The sequence below is a fragment of the Delphinapterus leucas genome, chromosome 5, assembly GCF_059928025.1.
Source record: "Delphinapterus leucas isolate spDelLeu-1000000601 "Yukka" chromosome 5, BTC_Dleu_Yukka2, whole genome shotgun sequence".
Classification (NCBI taxonomy): Eukaryota; Metazoa; Chordata; class Mammalia; order Artiodactyla; family Monodontidae; genus Delphinapterus; species Delphinapterus leucas.
This window is the reverse complement of record NC_143133.1, coordinates 120,522,154-120,538,471: the sequence shown is the minus strand read 5'-3', so window position 1 is coordinate 120,538,471 and position 16,318 is coordinate 120,522,154. Positions and strand designations below refer to the sequence as shown.

The 16,318-nt window shown below is 44.0% G+C and overlaps 1 protein-coding gene across 7 annotated transcripts in view; it reads left to right on the top strand.

Annotated features, from left to right (window-relative positions):
* The window catches only part of RAP1GDS1 (Rap1 GTPase-GDP dissociation stimulator 1), a 165,939-nt gene extending 155,715 nt beyond the window's left edge, over positions 1–10,224 (top strand). For all 7 annotated transcript variants that reach the window (XM_022582381.3, XM_022582380.3, XM_089911316.1 and 4 more), the window contains one exon: positions 205–10,224. The gene's annotated coding sequence lies outside the window, so the exon portion shown is untranslated. The remainder of the gene's footprint in view (positions 1–204) is intronic.
* Positions 10,225–16,318: the final 6,094 nt, after the last annotated feature.

Below are 16,318 nucleotides of genomic sequence, written 5' to 3'. Positions count from 1 at the left end.
TGAGCACTTTTGCTACATTTACTGTAAGAACGATCTGGTTCATTGTCTTCTCCTGGGCTGGATAGTGGACTCTATTTTATTTTAGATTTTGAAAGACATCTGTAATGTTGCATAATAGGCTGTCCATATTAATAACTAAATAAACAGTATATAAACTGTAATGACATCATTTGGTTTATTTGTATATTTTACTTCTATTTCCAGCTCCTAGAACAGCGCCTGCTCATTGTTGGTGCTCAGTAAGTATTTGTTGAATGAATCCCTACTTCCATGAAACTTCCAGAGTGCCTGAACTATTTCTAGATAGATAGATTGATAGAGAAATTGAGATGTAGGTATTTGTCTGACTTCAGAGAATTTTCCTTTTTTGATAGTAAGATCTGTCTGTATTGAAAAGCATTATATAGAAAACCTCGGAACAGAAGCGTCCAAAAAGCACGGACTTGAGAAAAAAAAAAAAAAAAAAATACTGTCTGGGCCACAGCTGCCAGCAATCAATTTGCTGATATGCTAGGAACTCTCATCTTCAGGGAAACAAAATGCAATTCAAATCACCAGCTGTTTTCCGGCGTGACCAGACCAGAGGCTGTGTCCTTACGATAACAGGGCTCCACCAAACTCGGTGATGTGCTGCTGTGCCATGGCAGTGGGTGGGAGTCCACAGACAATACCATCCCTCTCCTACTACTTGGTCTTAGTTTTAGAGACCACCTTTACGTTAGTTTGCTACTCACTAAGAGTGCATTCTAAGGGAAAGATGGGAGGAGCCGCAAAACAAAACTTTCATTACCACTTTGTGCCAGGACTGGAGCATAGATGAAAAACAAAAAGGCCAAAACTTAGAGGGAAGGAGATGTCTGAGTGAAATGCACTGGAATGTCCTCCTTTCCTCCCTCCCAGTCCCATTAGCTCCTTGGAATCTTGCTAACCACCCACCCAGAGTGGAACTTCACTGTGCTCAAAGCAAAATTGATTAAATACTGGCCCATAATCCTGTGTCTTCCTTGATAAAACATGCTTTTAGCATACTATCTGATAACAGTGGAGATGTGGAACAAAATTTTTCAGTTCTAATACAATTTCCTCTTGGGTGGAACAGAATGCTCTCAGATATAAGCATTAGGGTGAAGTGTTCTGAGAAACCCCTGCATGTGAAGATTTCAAAAAGAAATACTCCTTGGTATCATTAGAAGGCTTATTATCTAATTCTGTTGAACATAAGGGGTGAAGATGTCTATTACTCAGGTAAGCATTATCCTTTGTATCCAGCTGTTATTAGAATCAGTAAGCTTAAAAGACACTTCTTAACTCTAGGAAGCCATACATTTGAATCATACAAGTGTCTATTAAAAAGCACTTAATGAGGGGCTTCCCTAGTGGCACAGTGGTTGAGAGTCTGCCTGCCAATGCAGAGGACGCGGATTCGTGCCCTGGTCCGGGACGATCCCACATGCCGCGCAGCGGCTGGGCCCATGAGCCATGGCCGCTGAGTCTGCGCGTCCAGAGCCTGTGCGCCGCAACGGGAGAGGCCGCAACAGTGAGAGGCCCGCGTACCGCAAAAAAAAAAACAATGATATCTGGGGTGAATCTTCATGGCTGTAACCAGGAAAATTGAGGGTTTTTTTTTTCACAGATGTGATCTCTTAGTTTACATACAAAGATACATCATTATATGTCATGTGGCGTCACAGATATGTTTTAAAGGTCTGTCTTACTAAAATGTTGTGGAAACTATTTGAAAAGTGTGATAAGTGGAAAGAGTAAGGTCTCTGGATACTGCCTCTTCCGTAGTCACATCCTGGTTCTATTACTTACTACCTATGTGACCATTGCCAATTACTTAAACTGTCTGGGCCTGTTTTCTCATTGAGTTTAATAATTCCTCCTTCCCAGGGTTTTTGTGACAATTCAAACTTTCAGGGGTTGACGGTAAAGCTGGAGGGAACTGCGACATCTTACGGCCTAAACTATATTCCCCGCCTTCCCCCTACAGGATTCCTGGCTAAAGGAATTCAAAGAACAAAAGCCAAATAGGAGAATTAGTTCTAGAGAGATTGATAGAGAAATTGAGATTTAGATATTTGTCTGACTTCAGAGAATTTTTTTTGATAGTAGACTCTGTCTCTATTAATAGTGTATTAATAATGTATTAATAGTATCTATTAATAGTTTGAGGAGCACCCAGTTATCCTCCATACAGAGTGTATAACCTCTTACCTCCTTCCCCCTGAAACTAAGATGGCCGGGTGGGCAGAGAAGGCCTTTCAGTGTAGCTCCCACTGTAGCACTTCCTCTTCCTGTCTCAGACCTCTTCATCTGTAAAGTGGGAATAACAGTACTAGCTCAGTGATATTAGCTTTTATTAGTATTATTACTAAGTCAATATAGATAAAGCGGTAGTACTGAGTTTTTTCCTCAGTATAGAAACAAAACAATCCCCCCTTCCCATTTTCAGTGCTGCCAACTTTTTATCAGTACGTATAAAATACACCTTTTTAATATATATACTTCTCATCTGTCTTTCATCTTTTTCTTATATATAAATGCTGTGTGTTTTGCATAAAGGTTTATGGTAACTGTGCTCTGAGTCCTGTAATAGAATCCACCCATTTATCATTATGCTTCTTGACTAGACAGGCAGAGTCCCTTGTTGGAGGTTTCCAGGGGTAAGTTATTAGTTCCTTGTATGCCGTGAATGGTAAGCTACAGTATTTGAAGGAAAAAGTGAGCTTTGCATGGAACTTATGCTCCTAAGTTCAATTTATTTATTCTTTCCTTCTCAGCTGACTTTTTGAAGTTCATTATTTCCTTATCCTTACTTTGTTTCTTCCCAGAAAAACAAACAAACCCTTTTACCAAACTGGGCTTTTTAGCCATGGCCACAGAGATTGTAATCTGTCATCATTTCAGAAATGGACAACATGCATCTGTCTGCTATTTATAACACTAGATAGACATTTAATATGGCAACCGTTCATTTATATACTGGAACCAATTATAATTAGACCAAACTGAAGCCAGGTAGGAACCGATGCCTGGGTTCTCCTGACATTCGTTTCCTCAGTCCCTGGCTTTTCTACTGCCTGATGTCACATTTGTCCAAAGAGAAATGTAGAGCCTCCCACTTCCTAAGCAAACTGGAGGATCAGGGTGATGTCTTCTCCCAAGTGGTTTTAATGGTTTCTCTGATCCCCAGCATTATGAACGCAGCTTTTAAGGAGTAAAAATGGAGCACGTAGGATGGTTAAGTCATGGACACAGGGGCTCAGGGGAGAAGTGACTTGATTCAAATACCATCCACAGTCTAAAAAAAAAAAAAAACTTCATTTTCATATTCACCCCCAACCTCAGAGTACATTCTTAGAATTTATCCATGACTCAGAGATCTGTGGTTTTGCTGGTAGGCATGTGTGCAATCTTATATTAACCTGCTTAACCATACAAAGGTAAAACCACATTCAGTGGTGTGTGGAACTTTATAGTGTTTAGTTGGTGTTGGTCACATATAGAGAGAATTTTGTTTCAGGATTAGGTTTTACGAAAATTAGCTAGGTTTTTTAATCTTCATCAAGGAAGTTTAAAGCCTAATCCTGTCATACTTTGAAGCCTCTTAGTTTCAAGTTTGGGATTTTTTTAAAGTAAATAATTCAAAACATCTTTATTAGATTTCTGTTATCTCAAGATAAAAAATTTTAAAGCTTTAACCCAGATTTCCAGTATATAAACTTTATACATATTTTTAGAAGATCTATGGTTGGATTTAGTGTTCCTTGAAAAATTAAAAATAGAACTACAATACAATCCAGCAACTCCCCTTCTCTGTATTTACCCAAAGGACACAGAAACACTAGTTTGAAAAGATATATGCACCCCTATGTTCAAGATATGGAAGCAACCTAAGTGTCCATCAGTAGATGAGTGTATAAAGAATATACAGTGGTATATGCAGTCGTACCTTGATATCCACTGGGGACTGGTTCCAGGACCTGCCTCAGATACCAAAACTCCATGGATGCTCAAGCACCATAGTTGGCCTTCTGTATCCATGGTCCTGCATCTGTGAAATCAACCAACCACAGATTGTGTAGTACTGTAGTTTTTATTGAACAAAATCCACGTATAAGTGGACCCGTGCAGTTGAAACCTGTGTTGTTTAAGGGTTAACTGTATTTACAATGAAATATTACTCAGTCATAAAAAAAAGAGTGAACTCTTAGCATGTGCAACACCGTGGCTGGATCTAGAGGATATTATGCTGAGTGAAGTAAGACAGAAAGACAAACACCATATGATTCACTTATACTTGGAATCTAAAAACAACAAAAACAAAACAGAAGCAGACTCACAGATACAGAGAACAAACTGGTGGTTGCCAGAGGGGAGAGGGGTGTATAGCCGGATGAAATAGATGAAGGGGATTAAGAGGTACAGATTTCTAGTTATAAAGTCACGGGGATGTGATGCACAGCATAGGGAATATGGTCGATAATATTGTAATAACTTGTTACTAGACACGGTGATTATTTCATAATGTATTTACATGTCAAATCACTATGTTGTACCCTTGAAACATTATATTGTACATCAACTGTACTTAAGTTTTTAAAAAATCTGATTTTCAAGTATACTTGACAGATATCACTTACTATTGCAGTAGTTATTTTGTCATTTATTGATTCCCAGGAATCCTGAAGGAAAGAAACCCACACTATACCTCAGATTACTGTCAAAAATAAATTCCTATATGAATTCTCACTTTGAATTTTATAACCATATCTACTTTAAAATAGGCCTCCCTTCTAGCCAAATGGTGTCTTTGTGGTTTCTTTGGTTCATTTTTAATGAACTGTCATACAAAGAACAGAGCTAAGCCTGCTGAGAAGCTGGCTACACCCCTGCCCTTAGGGTGTCCGTGCCCTCAGATGAAAAACCCCTGCTCCTTCGAGGACATCTCACAGTGCTCTCGTGTGGTCACCATCACCCCACCACCAGGACCAGAGAAGGTCAGCTGCCTTTGACCTTGAGCGCTCTTCAGGGGTGTCTGCTCTGCTTCTCGGCACCCCGTTCTTCCCCGTGTCTAACATAAGCACATCAGATGAATACCTGCGATTACCTAGAACTTATGAAGGAGGTAAAGGTTGAATCATACTCTTAAGATTGCAACCCAATAGTAAAAGATACAGTGCTGCCCTGATCAGAGTGAACCACGGGGAGGAAATACTAACCGGAGCGGCTTTGATTTTAGACTCACCTCTGCAGGAACCCAAAATAGTCCCTAACTTCAACTGGTGCCAACTATCCGTACACAGTTCCTTCACCCTCACCCTCCGTTTTTTTATGGTTCTAGAATGTATCCCACTCTCCACCATGCCTCTCCTATAATGACTTCCCTTTTCGTGCAGGTAAGTATGGAAGGAGTTATTAATGACTCATATTCCACTCTTTTCACCCACACCCTGCACCCCCTGGTGCCCAGTAGAAGTTAGGGGAAGTGACACAGCAAAGTGACCATTGAGCTTCATAATAGCACAGTCTACACAATCTGTTAAATCCTCTGCTTCCCCCTCTCCTACCCCTTGCCCTCTTGTTCCCCTCATCAGGGTCACTGTGAGCCGCAGGGCCTTCCCCCGCACTGACCAAAGAAAAGCAAGAGATGGAAAGCGAGATTACCTGTACATCTGGACGTTTAGAACCTAGTTTGGTGGTCCCTTACTCTGTAAAATGCAGGCTTCATCTGATGCAGTTTCGGAAGGATGTTCTGGCGTGCTCTCCACAGCAGTTGCCCTGTGTGTGTGCGTAGTTTACATAGTTGAAGTGTTATGCCACATGTAGCTACCTCCTTTTTTTTCCATTTACACAATAAGCATTTTTCCACATTACTAAGAACTGTTTCATAACCTCATTTTTAATGGCTGCATATTCTCCAATTATATGGATGCACCATAATTTACTTAGCCGTTTTCCCACATCTGGACATTAAAGACATATTCCAGGTTTTGAAAGACAAACCTCAAATGCTAAGTCGTGAGCATTTGCAGATGCTCAGCTAAAAACATCTGACCTGTAAGTCCCCTCTGCTTTCTGCCCCTAGTCCTAAATTAAAAACTCCATTCCTTTCTTCTTCAAGAGCCCTTATCAATTTCTCAATTCGGCCTCTTTGTACCCTTCCTGATCCACTTGTACGTGTCACCTCCTGGACACTCTGCTCCTGCAAAGTTCTTTGCTCCTGCAAAGCTAGTCTCCTAAGGGGACCCACCACAAGGGGTAGTGGCGTCACAAGGGTGGGGTGGCCGCACCTCCCTCCTGGCATCCGGGCCTTAGATCAGCCACACCCACGCACCCTTCACCAGCGCCGCTTACCAGATGTATCAGAGAGGGCCTCTAAAAAGAGGTGGCACAGAGCACACCTCCAAGTACCCACTGGAGCTGGTGTTTAGCTAATTGGAGTCTAATTGCCTCTTAGCACTGTCATCCACCTCTCCCAACACTTCTGCACCTGTTGCCAAGCCTGTGAACTGCCATTCTGATTGATTCCAAGTGATAAACACACTCCAGGCACCACTCACATGGAGAGAGGAGAGAGGGGTGCAGGGCCGCCTCTTCCACAAGAGTCCTCATTTAACACTCCTGAGGCATCTGTGACCTGGCTAACCCATTTCTTCCTCTAGAGACCATGGCAGACTGGGGGCCTTCATTCATCTGTGTTTGTTCCACATGGTATTTTGTAAAAGAAAGAAGAAAACAAACAGCTGTAAACACTGAAATTTTGGATGATTTTGCATAAAAATCTAGTTATTTGACTTTTCTTTTAAAAGGGGGAGAGCTGGCAACCAGGCATTCTGCATCCCAGGAGGGCGGTGTGTGGCTGTGACCCTGTGCCTTTGGGCAGGGCATGCGTCTCCAGCCTGTTAGAGGCCCCACCTGGCCCACCCCGCCCTGTTCCCCTCAACTCCAGAGCCCCCGGAAGCCTGCGTGGCTTGACCCTGTGGAGACCTCACGTGTAGTCTGTCTGCTCCCAGAGCAGAAGGGGTGGGGATTTTTAGGGGAACAGAAGCAGTGCCATGGGAAGGGCCTTGTCAAACAGAGGTCCAAATACTTGACCCCAGGGCATTTTTATGACCTGTGCAAACTTGGATTTTTGTTTTTATCCCCTCAGAGAAAAGACTCGACATTCTGAAGGCCAGTGACAGCTGCAGTCTCACTGTCAAGTGTCAGGAATCTTGGAAACCCAAACAGCTGTAAGCCGTACCCACGCCCATACCCACGCCATCCTGCTGATAGAAGTGGGCTGGGGCTGACCTTCCTGTCCCCTCACACGGCTGGCAGCACCCTGAGGGGACTGTAGGAATTTAGGACATCCTTTCTTGGCTGGATCAGGAATGCAGCCCTTCTCCTGAGGCCAAAAATATCCTCCCCACCCCCTTTATCCCATGATTCAGGAGCTCTTATGGAATACGCAGCCCTGCTAACCCAAGCGATTACACTCTGCTCTTTGCGAAGCAGAGGATTCTAACGCCTGCCAAACTCCCGGGGTAACCTGATCAACCACCATTTCCCCTTTGTAGCCGCCCCTTCAGATATGAGTCTCCTCATTTAAAAAGGCTCGTACAGTTAAAAGTTTCAATCCACTCTCAGCCGAAACACCCCTGAAGAGAAACAGCCTGCTCCTAAATGTTTCATTGACATAACGCACCAAAGGAGAGTGTGTTCCTCATATCCCCCAGCGTGCGGAGGCCCAGGTAAGTCTCCACGCCTCAGACCACCAGGGAATGCACAGACCAGGAGCTAAGGTGTGGCTATAGCACAGGAATGGTTGTCAAACCTTGTTTTCTCTAGAGGTGACTAACCCAGGACCAAAAAATGCCGGAACTCCCCACCTCCCTGCCATGGTTGAAGAGGAATATAATATCAATAAGAGACACAAACAAACAAAAATGCCTTCAGTTTCTGAGAAGACAGGGCAGAGCATGAAAGGGAAAGAGGAAGGAAAAATCATTCAGGACTCAGGACATGAATGTCCACAAAGTCATCGGACACAGGAACAGTGGGCCTGGGCAAAAGCTCATGTTGGTAGGACCAATAAATAAAGAAACTACAGATTAGCAGATGCAAAGTATTACGTATATGTATAACTGAATCATTTTGCTGTACACCTGAAAGTAACACAACATTGTAAATCAATCTACTTCAATGAAATAAAAATTTTTTAAAAGAACAATACAAAGACAAAAAAGAGAAGGGACATCTGTCTTTGGGACAGATAGTGCAAGTTATTTACCCAATATCCAGCTACCCCTTCTGCCCTATTTACAGAACCCCAATTTTGTTCAGGAGGACAATGTACCAAGCTTAAAATACTCCAATTCCCTGGCTTTCCAAGTTGGTGTTACCACTCTAGAAGTTCATGGGAAGGGCATCCCTTAGTAAACAAAAAGGCAGAGACCTGCTAGAAGGCCTTTGGCCCTTCACCTTTTCATTTTCTTCCTTTTCCCTACCTCAGATGTTGACATGGGCCCCAGAAGTGCAGGAGCCCTCTTGCAGCCAGGAAGTACGAACATGAGAATGAAAGCCTCCACATTAAGCACAGTGGAGCAGAAAGGTGGAAGGAACCTGGATCCCACAATGAACCAAAGGATCAGCCCTGAGGAACCTTAGATAATGCAGGAGACACACACCTACCTGTTTAAACCCCTAGAGCAAGGTATTCTGTTATTGGGATCGGAATGAAATCTTGATTCACATGGCTAGTCACTAAAGCATCTAGACCTCCCTAGAACAACTTTTTATGCTTATAGGTTATGGCCACAGAACTCAGGAAAACAAAGCCCAGAGGACTGAAACAACTGGGGCTACCAGCTTTAATCAAAGTTCAGAAAAACCCCAAACAGCCTGACTTGCTGACCTAGCAGCCTTCCTCACTACACAAAGATCTACTGAGCACATACTGGGTACATCAGGCACCATGTTGGACTATGGATAGAACAAGGAGATAGATAGGTTCCACTGGGGGAGAAGATGAGAAACATATTTATCTGACTACCATAGTAAAGCAAACAAGTAAGGATATTAACTGACGTATAAACAGAGTCATAGGGGTTCTGTAGAGAGACGACTCAGCTCCGAGCATCCTGGAGCAGAAGCTACTTGTGAAAGCAGAGTAGAAGTAAGAGATAAGGAAGGAAAAATAGAGCAGAGCAGACCAGATGGGATGGGGCCTTAGACATTTTAACTTGTTATTATGTAGTGAAAAACCAAAGTTTAAACAGACGATCGGCATATTTGCTTTATGTTTTGATCTAGAACCAGAACTATTGCTAGTGGAAGAGAGACTAATAGCAGAGATTCATAGGTAATTGTGATGAGTTCCTAGTGTTGGGAGACAATTCTCCATGGGTGTCTCATGTTTCTATACTTCTGTGAAGAGCTTTCATCTCAAACTACCTCTTCGAGGATGTTTATGTAACAGCCTTGTAAGATAGAGATAGGGTCTCCTTCTGAGGGCAGGGGCATATTTTTGTACTGTGTGAGATAATAAAGATAACACCTCCCTCGGGGCAAAGTTTGGTCGGGATTGTTTGCAGACTCCTTAGAAAGTTGGGGGATACCTGGAAATTCCCTGGTGGTCCAGTGGTTAGGACTCCAGGCTTTCACTGCTGGGGACTGGGTTCGATCCCTGGTCAGGGAACTAAGATCCCGCAAGCTGGGAGGCACAGAAAAAAAAAAAAAAAGTTTGGGGATTCCTGAGCTCAGTGCACCTTGCAGCACAGACACTGTGTGTGCAGTAGCCACCTGGGTCACTGTCCTCTGAGGGACTAGGGGCTCAGGAACTATCACAAACATGAAGCTCACACCATCTGCAAGGCCGTCCTTTGTCTCTGACCCAGAAGTCTCACGCCTCCTGTGAGCGTTGGTGAAACAGAGGCAAGCTAAGCAGTTAGCCTGCGAGAAGGGTAAAGCCTCTGAGCCTTCACAGTTCTTGGTACTTGAACTAGGACTAGAGAGACGGCGAAGGCCTAAGATATGTGTGTGTGGTGGAGATTGGAATCAAAGATGATTCCCAGGGCCTCCCTGGTGGCGCAGTGGTTGGGAGTCCGCCTGCCGATGCAGGGGACATGGGTTCGTGCCCCGGTCCGGGAAGATGAGCCATGGCCGCTGAGCCTGCGCGTCCGGAGCCTGTGCTCCGCAACGGGAGAGGCCACAACAGTGAGAGGCCCTCGTACCACACACACACAAAAAAGATGATTCCCAAATGTCTGCACTGGGAGACAGGGCAGTGGGGACGTGAACTGAGAGCAGGAACAAAGGAGGAGCAGCCTCCTGTAAAGGAACGTGAGCTGGGCTGAGGTGCTTAGGGATCTTGAGGAGATGTCCAGGGGGCACTTCCTCATTCCAGCTGAGCCTTCACTGCAGGTGCTGCTCCACACACAGATGGAGCCCCTCAGCCCACAGCGCTCCCTTCAGCGCTTCCTAATTCACATGGCATTGTGTCACATCGGAGTCCCCAAGAGACACCAACAGACCCCTCTAAGAAAAGAAAAAGGGGTGATTTACCCAAAACTTACAGAATCAAATCTTTGGAGCTGGAGCCTGGGCATCTGAATTTCTTAAAGCTCCAAAGGTGATTTCCGATCTGCAGCCAGAATGGAAAAGCATTGTTCTATTAGAATGAAGGGCAAGCAAACTTTCCTTAAAGTCCTCAGAGAGAGGCTGACCTAGCCAACAAAAGGGTCATCATCCTATTTGGGCAAGCAGATGGCCATTTACTGCATCAGTAACCCAGGATTACTATTCTACTTCCATCCTTTTTGAGGCCCCTCGTTTCTGACCCAGGGACCCATTATCACTTGCCAAGTAAACTGCTGCACTTAGAGCAAGCCAACTTCCTGAGCTGTTCAACTCCAGATGTGGTCTATGGTAGATATCTCCCAGAATGGTACCCTGAACTACCTGGGATCTATGCTGCCTGACACATCCTCTGGAGAAATCACCTGGATACCCTCACGCTTGCTTAGTCTTACTGGGCACAGCCCGGAAACAACCATCCACCACAGCAGCCTGTCCTCCATCACCCTGATGGAAGGCCCAGGCGTCAGGAGCCTCTTGCTGATAGTCTGGGGCCCTGAGCATCTAGAGAAGGCAAAGGGAGTTGCTGCATTCCTGAGGGGCACAGAGCCTTCCTCGTAAGCTTTCCATGTGTCCAAGTGAGTCTGACAGCCTTACAGTCATGGCTGACTCATGACTTCCGCTTGTCTTGGAAAGCTTGGTCTCCCTTTGCCCTGCAGGACATGAAGGGTAGCCACCTACTCCAGCACATACACCCTTTTTAAAAAAAAATTATTTATTTTTGGCTGCATTGGGTCTTCGTTGCTGTGCGCGGGCTTTCTCTAGTTGCGGCGAGTGGGGGCTACTCTTCGTTGTGGTGCGTGGGCTTCTCATTGCAGTGGCTTCTCTTGTTGCGTTGCATGGGTTCTAGGCATGCGGGCTTCAGTAGTTGTGGCTTATGGGCTCAGTAGTTGTGGCTCACAGGCTCTAGAGCGCAGGCTCAGTAGTTGTGGCTCACGGGCTTAGTTGCTCCATGGCATGTGGGACCTTCCTGGACCAGGGACCGAACCTGTGTCCCGTGCACTGGCAGGAGGATTCTTAACCCCTGCGCCACCAGGGAAGTCCTCCAGCACATACACTGTTACTACTGGTTGAACCTAAAAGCATGAGATTCATGAGGGTCTCAATTCAGTCTGGCAATCCTGCACGAGTTTTTCTCAGCTTAACTGTGATCCCACCTCCTGGCAACATAGCTCTTTCAAAAAATGTTGAGTTCAGAAATCCTGCAAGCCTGGAAAAAACTCAGAATTCATTAGCAAAATAATGTCTTCCAAGGCTTAATCCTCACCCACCTTTGCCTTTCCTGTTTGATGCTTAAACAGGATTGGTGGGCGGGGGAGATGGAGGTGCCCTGGGAGGATTAGGCACTTGCTGTACTCAGTGCACAGGCCTGAGCCCATCCAGGGTTGGCTGACAGATGCCAGGGTCAGTTCCTCTTTGAAAAAGCCATATTACAGGAAAATAGAAATAGTTTTCTTTTTCAGAATAAAAGTCCATCTGTTAGGTGAGCACATACTGTCTACACAGAAACAAAGGTATGCTCATCCCCTTTGGCTTGCTCAAAGCAGTAGCCTGGTCTGGGTGCTAGAGACATAGAGGTTCCTGATTCCACGGAAAAGAGATGCCAATCAAGTAAGTTCTTCCAGAGAGGATGCTGCAGGAGCACATCTTGGTGTGGAGAGGAGGGGGCTAACGGAGCTCCCTGAGAAAGCCGATTTAGGTGAGATCTGAAGCATGAATGGGGTTTGGGGAAGAAGGGCAGTTCGATACTTTTCATCTTTGCAACATTCCTGTGGTATAGGCATGACTATCTCCATCTCATGAGGGAGGCTCTGAGGATAGGAGAGAGAAAGTCACGTGTTTAAGGTCACACCCACACTATAACCAGTGGCTAAGCTCTGAGTCCAACCAGCACACACACTGTCTGTGACTTTCTTACTTTGCCACGCATGGGTTTCCTTTGCTAAAGCAACCTGAGGAGCTTTTTCACTGAGTACAGATTGTACGATATTCTTCAGGCTTAGCGACTGACCAGCCTCCTAGGGTCACCCCAGAGACCGAATCATTAAGGCATTTGTTCCCATGTCCAGCTTGACTCCAGGTCTTTCCATGACAGAGTCAATAAAGGAATCAAATCTCCGCCAGCCTTTGCTCTGCACTGCAGTGAAAGGAGTAAGCCCTGCCTTACTCTTCGTTCTGGTTTTAGTACGTCCCGCTCTTCCCTCTCTCGCTCTAGAACTTAGTAGAATGTTTGATATACGTGAGGCTCAAAAAATGTGCACTAAGCTTGAGAAACAGCAGACACAGGGAGGGCTCTGGGACTCCCCCTTTCTACCTAAAAGCAGGACATGAAATTTCCCCTGAGAAAGGTGCCCTCCCTGTACCAGGAAGAACATTCATATCACCAGAGACTGGGAGGCAATGCCGAAATGGACCTGTACAAACACACCTACTAAAATGACCTTCCATTCGTTTCCCATATTTAGTTGCTAGTGACTGTCCCACAATATACAGCTCATAGCACCAGCCCCTCTGTCTTGTCACATCCCCACAATTTATTGTTTGCTGTGTAACAAGGTATTTAAGCTTTTGGTCCTAGTGACTTCTGGTCTTCATTTTCCTTTTGAAGACTCCCATGTACATGCAAAAAAATTAGATTTGTATGCTTTTTTTCTTGTTAAAAAAAAAAGTGTGCTAAGAGTCCTCATTACCAATTAGCATCAGTAGAAATTAAATTAGAACATGAAGCCAGAGTCCTGAGATGATCTTTCCTAAAATGGCCTGACAGAACCTTGAGAGCCGTTTTCTCATTTAAGTTCTCACACTCCAAGCAAAAGACAGGGGTAGAGCATGCAGCTCTGCACTCCAGACAGCACAATGGTAATTAAATACCTCCATTGCAACAGGTCTGGGTTTGTGGTGTGACTGGAGTTCTATTTTTGTTAGGTAAACAAAAATGCTAATCTGGAGACATTAATCTTTCCTCTTTTGATTTGGGTGCAAATCTTGACTTAAACAATTTTCACTTTAAAATTTAAATGTCTATGGTAAGGTATTCATTTAGTGCCACAAATGAGATGTTTTTAATCCTTTGATCCAGTCATTCCACTATTAGGGCTCTATCAATGTGCAAAGTATAAGAAATATATAAGAAAGTTCACTGTGGAGACTGGTTCAAGATGGTGGAGTAAAAGGATGTGCACTCACTCCCTCTTGAGAGAGCACCGGAATCACAACTAACTGCTGAACAATCATCAAAAGGAAGACACTGGAACTCAGCAAAAAAGATACCCCACATCTAAAGACAAAGGAGAAACCACAATGAGATGGTAGGAGGGGCGCAATCACAATAAAATCAAATCCCATAACTGCTGGGTGGGTGACTCACAAACTGGAGAACAATTATACCACCGAAGTGAAGGTCCTGAGCCCTGCATCAGGCTTACCGACCTGGGGGTCTGGCAATGGGAGGGGGAATTCCCAGAGAATCAGACTTTGAAGGCTAGCAGGATTTGACTGCAGGACTTTGACAGGTCTGGGGGAAACAGAGACTCCACTCTTGGAGGGTACACACAAAGTAGTGTGCACATCAGGACCCAGGGGAAGGAGCAGTGACCCTATAGGAGACTGAACCAGACCTACCTGTTAGCGTTGGAGGGTCTCCTGCAGAAGCAGGGGATGACTGTGGCTCACAGCGGGGACAAAGACACTGGCAGCAGAAGTTCTGGGAAGTACTCCTTGCTGTGACCCCATTAGCCCCACCAAAGTGTCTGTGGGCTCCAGTGCTGGGTCACCCAGGCCAAACCATCAACAGGTAAGGAACTCAGCCCCACCCATCAGCAGACAAGCAGATTAGAGTTTTACTTAGCTCTGCCTACCAGAAAAACACCTAGCTCTACCCACCACCAGTCCCTCCTATCAGTAAGCTTGCACAGGCCTCTTAGATAGCCTCATCCACCAGAGGGCAGACAGCAGAAGCAAGAAGAACTACAATCCTGCAGCCTGTGGAACGAAAACCACATTCACAGAAAGATAGAAAAAATGAAAAGGCAGAGGACTATGTACCAGATGAAGGAACAAGATAAAACCCCAGAAAAACAAATAAATGAAGTGGAGATAGGCAACCTTCCAGAAAAAGAATTCAGAATAATGACAGTGAAGATGATCCAGGACCTCAGAAAAAGAATGGAGGCAAAGATCAAGAAGATGCAAGAAATGTTTTAAAAAGACCTAGAAGAATTAAAGAACAAACACCTAGAAGCACTAAAGAACAAACAACCAGAAATGAACAATACAATAACTGAAATGAAAAATACACTAGAAGGAATCAATAGCAGAAGAACTGAGGCAGAAGAACAGATAAGTGATCTGTAAAACAGAATGGTGGAATTCACTGCCACAGAAGAGAATAAAGAAAAAAGAATGAAAAGAAATGAAGACAGCCTAACAGACCTCTGGGACTACTTTAAATGCACCAACATTTGCATTATAGGGGTCCCAGAAGGAGAAGAGAGAGAGAAAGGAGCTGAGAAAATATTTGAAGAGATTATAGTTGAAAACTTCCCTAACATGGGAAAGGAAACAGCCACCCAGGTCCAGGAAGCACAGAGTCCCAGGCAGGATACCCTAGGAGAAACACACTGAGACACATAGTGATCAAATTGAAAAAAATTAAACACAAAAATTATTAAAAGCAACAAGGGAAAAATGACAAATAACATACAAGGGAACTCCCATAAGGTTAACAGCTGATTTCTCAGCAGAAACTCTACAAGCCAGAAGGGAGTGACATGATATACTTAAAGTGATGAAAGGGAAGAACCTACAACCAAGATGACTCAACCTGGCAAGAATCTCATTCAGATTCAATGGAGAAATCAAAAGCTTTACAGACAAGCAAAAGCTAAGAGAATTCAGCATCACCAAACCAGCTCTACAACAAATGCTAAAGGAACTTCTCTAAGTGGGAAACACAAGAGAAGAAAAGGACCTACAGAAACAAAACCAAAACAATTAAGAAAATGGTAATAGGAACATACATATCGATAATTACCTTAAACGTGAATGGATTAAATGCTCCAACCGAAAGACAAAGGCTTGATGAATGGATACAAAAACAGGACCCATATATATGCTGTCTACAAGAGACCCACTTCAGACCTAAGGACACATACAGACTGAAAGTGAGGGGATGGAAAAAGATATTCCATGCAAATGGAAATCAAAAGAAAGCTAGAGTAGCAATGCTCATATCAGACCAAATGGACTTTAAAATAAAGAATGTTACAAGAAACAAGGAAGGACACTACATAATGATCAAGGGACAAATCCAAGAAGAAGATATAACAATTATAAATATATACGCATCTAACATAGGAGCACCTCAATACATAAGGCAAATGCTAACAGCTATAAAAGAGGAAATCGACAGTAACACAACAATAGTGGGGGACTTAACACCTCCTTACACCCATGGACAGATCATCCAGACAGAAAATTAATAAGGAAACACAAGCTTTAAATGACACAATAGACCAGATAGATTTAATTCATATTTATAGGACAGTCCATCTGAAAACAGCAGATTACACTTTTTTCTCAAGTGCACATGGAACATTCTCCAGGATAGATCACATCTTGGGTCACAAATCAAGCCTTGGTAAATTTAAGAAAATTGAAATTATATCAATTTTCTGACCACAACACTATGAGATTA